Source organism: Otolemur garnettii, unplaced genomic scaffold (assembly GCF_000181295.1).
Source record: "Otolemur garnettii isolate 467f Iridium unplaced genomic scaffold, OtoGar3 scaffold00135, whole genome shotgun sequence".
Lineage (NCBI taxonomy): Eukaryota > Metazoa > Chordata > Mammalia > Primates > Galagidae > Otolemur > Otolemur garnettii.
Window position 1 is genome coordinate 2,966,927 of NW_003852530.1, and position 5,141 is coordinate 2,972,067.

Sequence of the window (5,141 nt, forward strand, 5' to 3'; positions counted from 1 at the left end):
CTGTGCCTGTGCGTGCCTGTGTGTGTGCCTGTGTGTGTGCATGCACCTCTGTGCCTGTGTATGTCTGTGTGTGTGTGCATGCACATCTATGTGTGCACCCCTGTGTGTGAATGTGTGCCCCTGTGTGCATGCACATGTGTGTTTGTGTGTTAAGGACTTGGTAAGTGGAGCTGATAGCAGCGTCAAGTCTCTGCTCTCAGTCTGTGTGTCCGACAGTGTCCAGACCCTGAGATTTCGGGTTTGGCTGTGGTATATGCAAGAAAAAAGCATAAGGAAGAACGGCTTTAAGCCCGCCATGGGAGCAGGACTGTGGGTCAGAGACAGGGCCCACAAAGAGGGTGAGAACTGGGATCTGGGGGACTCAAGCCCCTCATTCTCCCAGCTCCTGGCTGCCGTGCAGGATAACTGCAATCACCTCCCAGGGTTTCCCATCTAGTGGTCCCTTCCAGCAACCAGCTTCCATTTTCACCTTTCTCAATGTGCATGAAAGAGACAATGAGACCATGTGAAGGGAACTGGAACAAACTTAGCAGACCTCAAAAAAATGGGCTAGATTTAACTGGATCACACGTCTCTTGAGGGCAGGACACACATGGTAAGAGGGACTCTCCCTAACAAATGCAAACATTGTAACTTAATTCTTTGTACCCTCAGATTACTCTGAAACAAACAACAAAAAATAAATACTGTTTTTAAACTATAAAACAAAACACCTAGCATGTACCAGGTGCCAGATGCTAAGCCGAGCACAGGAGAGGTACAGACAAGGAGGCAGGGCCTGCCCCTCACGAGGCTTGTGCACCCGCTGGGGAATCAGGCTTGTGCACTAGGAGTAACACCCCATCTTAGGAAGTGACTGGAGCCGGACTGTGTGCAAAGCAAAGCTCCTGTACCCCCAGCATCACCCAGGGACCAGCAGGCTGGTCGGTGGGGAAAAGAAAGCAAAGGGGGGGGCCACGCATTGCTCATGCAATGAGTGTTCCCCCACATGGCCCTGCCTCCTGGAGCTTCCAGCCTGGAGAAGCAGGTAAGTAAGGGAAAGAGCAAAACAGCAGGTGACTAGTCCCCTGCAGGACTGGGGAGGCTGCCTGGGAAAGGTGGCTCTTTGCTGAGATTTGAAATGGGGGTAGAGGGGGTGGCCAGACAATGCAAACTCAGCAGGAGAGGAGATGCCAGGCCAGGGAGCAGAATCTGGGGACGCCCAGAAGGGATAGAAACCCTTAGGTCTGAGGACAGAGAACCTCTTGGCCAAATGGCCTGTTGGAAGTCCCACCTCTCCACACTGCTGCTTTAGAGGTTAAATTCCCACACGTGAACTTCAGGGGAGCATGTTCAAACCACAGCAAGACATTAGCGGATGGGGCTGCAGCATTTACGGCCCAGAGGCCAGTTCTGGGAGAGTAGGAAGGCCAGCTGAGTGGACGCCATGAATCCTGATGTAGGGGCACTTTAATTCCTCTCTGGGTTCAATTTTTTAAATTTTTAATTGACAAACGCAATTGTCTATATTTTCGGAGCACAATGTGATGTTTTGATGTATGTGTACATTACAGAAAGAGTCAATCAAGCTAATTAACGTATCCATCAGGCCGCCCATTTGTCTTTTTTTTTTTTTTTTGTGGTGATAACATTAAAAATCTATTTTAGCGATTTTGAAATATACAATACATTATTTTAACTGTGGTCACTGGGCAGTGCCATAGATCATCGAAAGTTATTTCTCCTGTCTAACTGAAACTTTGTGCCCTTTGATACCATCTTTAAATTCTTTCTTGAGATAAGAAAGATTTGGGGGTTTTTTACAGACAATTCCCCTCCCTGACTTCTGTGTTCCACAGGACAGAGCTCTTTGGGAGGCAGGAGAGAGGTAAGTATTTCTTTCTTTCTTTTTTTTAACTTAATTTTTATTAAATCATCGCTGTATACATTTAAGTATTTTGAAGTAGAGGATGGAGACAGTGAGAAACAGGGAAGCAAGGGGTTGGGACAGTGTGTAGAATCTAGGGGCCATCAGCTTGGGTCCAGGGTCAGCCGAAGGTGACAATCTCCCTTTTTGTGGCCATTAGGTGAACCTTTGGGATTTTAATGTGTCCAAAGGGTTGGAAGAGACTAAATAGTTGTGTTTTGCCCTGCAGTTTAGTAACTCAAGTCAGAATTATCTTGAATTATTAAAATAATATGATATTTCTTGGGTGGCACCTTTGGCTCAAAGGAGTAGGACACCGGCTCCATGTGCCAGAGGTGGTGGGTTCAAACCCAGCCCTGGCCAAAGACTGCAAAAAAATAAAAAAAAGGAGTTTAAAAATAATATGACGTTTCTAAACTCTTGGGTTTTTGGAGTAAGATTTACATATATGAACCTCAATACAAAAGAGAGGCCAGAGGTGGGGGCTCACGCCTGTCACCCCAGCCCACTGGGAGGCTGAGGCTGGTGGATTGCTTGAGCTCAGGAGTTCAAGACCAGCCTGAGCAAGAACAAGACCCATTCTATACTAAAAGTAGAAAAACTGGCCTGGCATTGTTGCGGGCACCTATAGTCCTAGTTACTCGGGAGGTTGAGGCAAGAGGATCACTTGAGCCCAAGAGTTTGAGGTCACTGTGAGCTATGATGCCACAGCACTCTCCCTAAGGTTACGGAGTAAGACTCTGTCTCAAAAAATAAGTTATTCATTTATTTAATAAGAGATATGTAGAAAAAGAAAAAGAAAAAAATTATCTGCATACCAAATTCTCAACCCCAACCACTACTGAATTTTGATAAACTTCTTGGTTTTTGGTTTTAGAGCTTTGATTTTAATTCAGTGTATATGTGTGTGCGTGTGAGAGAGATGTAGCTGTAATTATATAATACTGTTAATATAATGTTGTACTTTTCCTTTCTACTTAATATTATAATATAGGATTTTTTTTTTTAAACTACATGGTATTTAAAGTATCCCAGTGTCAAAAATTACTTCTAAAAGGTAAACAACGATAGATGAAATTTGTGTCACATAGGATAAGGAGTCAATGTTTTTATTATGTAAAAAGATACAAAAAAAGATGAGGAAATCCCAAATATATATAAACAAAAGGTACTACACAAAAAGTCATAAAAGAGGAAATACGTTTTGGCAACATGGAGAATTTATTTATTCTTACTAGATTTCAAAGGAATACAAATTAAAACCTTGACATACCATCTATCTTTTAAGAGGTGAGAAAAGACTTTGAAATGTTTCTTGCCATTTCCGTTGTTTGGAAATATAGGGCTAAGGTGAGAATACAGGAATATAAATTGGTATAACGTTTTGGGGCAAAACTAGCATTATGTAGCAAAGCCAGTGCCCCACTGTGCTATTCTCAACATGGGCTGTAGTCAGAGGTAACCACCAAGATTTACACACAGGGATATTCATCATAGCATTATTTCTAACGGTGAAAAATTGAAAATAACCTAATGTCCATCCATCAAGAATTGGTTAAGTAGACTATTATGCAGTCATTAGAATTTAGAAAACAGCAGACAGTGCTGAAAAATGATTTTTTTTTTTCTGTAAGTTTCTCCCATTGCTTCTACCAAAATACAGAAGGTAGAAAGAGGTTGGACAGTGGAGTTTACTTGTCCAGTTTTCTGTAGTAAGCACCTCTGGGTTCTCTAGATTTTGCAAACCTCAAGTTCAGGGCACTCTTGAAAAGATGCACAGCCCTCCCTGGCCCTGAGCCCGCTCAGCCAGCCTGAGCGCCGCACCCAGTGTGTGGAGGAAGCAGAGGTGACCATTCAGCCTGCCCTGTGCTCCCTTCTCCCTGTGAACCTGCTTGCTGGGCAAACTTGGACAAACTTCATGACTTTTCAGTCACTCTTGAGGATAGAAAAATCTTGCAATAGTCTTAATTTGGAATTTCAGAAAAAATAATCCTCAAGTTAGTAATTTTAAAAGCCAGTCTTGTGTAATAGTCAGTTTCCAACTTTCTCCACTAGCCCCCACCTGCCAAGCCAGGACCTCTGCCTGGCAGGTGGACCCGTGATGGCTCTTGGCCCCATGCCGTTGGAGCAGGAGGACAGGGAGGCCTCAGGGCTCAGAGAAGTTCCTCTTGGCTGGCAGATAACTCCTGCTGACCATGGCTCCTTTAAGAGGTCCTGTCTGAAGAACTTTTCCATTTTGTCCTGTCCTCAGCCCCAGAATTTCTAGAAGGCCGTCCCCATGGAGTCCTACTGTGGGGTCACACCCTGCAGGCCAGCATCGACTGTGCCATGGTGACTGAAGGGACACTCCTGCTGGCCCTGGATAATAGGGCTACCTCAGTGCTGCTAGAACTCTCCCTTGCTCTGCTGCGAACCCAGACACCTCCGGGTTTCCCAAGTGGAGACAGCCACCAGCACCTGTGTCCTCCTGGCTGTGGGACACCCACCAACCTCCCTGCTGAGGGATTTCCATCCTGTCTTGAGATGAGGTTCAGGGAGGAGGGGTGTTGAACTCAAATCCAAACATTTCAGAAGAAATCCACCTTACAGATTCTCTCATCTCCACTCTCTTAGCTATTTTTTTTTTTACCTTTTTTTTTTGTTGTTTGTTTGTCTGCAATTTAAACCATTTGACAAGTTTATTTCTTCCAGCATGCCATCTCCTTGCTTCATGGTCCTTCCCTTGATTTTTTTCTTGAATTCATTTACTTTTAAAAAAAAATTCAGAATGTTGGGAGCACAGGTGTTTTGTTTGCAGACTCTGTTTGTGTGTGGGTTGGTCGGCAGCCATAGCAGGAGAAGACGCCCAGTGTCCTCTCTTAACCCTTTTTAAAACCTTGGTGCTGTTGAGGGATTCGGGAATGATGTAACCAATTATAAGGTTTCGGAAGTGATGCAACCAGTTATAAGACTATGCATCTGAGCCTTTTGGCAGTGCAGCACCTGCTGTCCTTACAGCCTTATCTGGGTCTGAGTGAGGAAGGAGCTGTGTTGACTTCCCAAAGCCGCCTGTCTGCCCTTCCTTTCCATCGCACGGCGCTCTAGTTACTGCTCTGGTCTGCATGGGCATGCTCACATCTCCCCTGGACAGACCCTCTGCTCACTTCTCCCCCAGACAGACCCTCTGCTCACTTCTCCCCCAGACAGACCCTCTGCTCACTTCTCCCCCAGACAGACCCTCTGCTCACATCTCCCC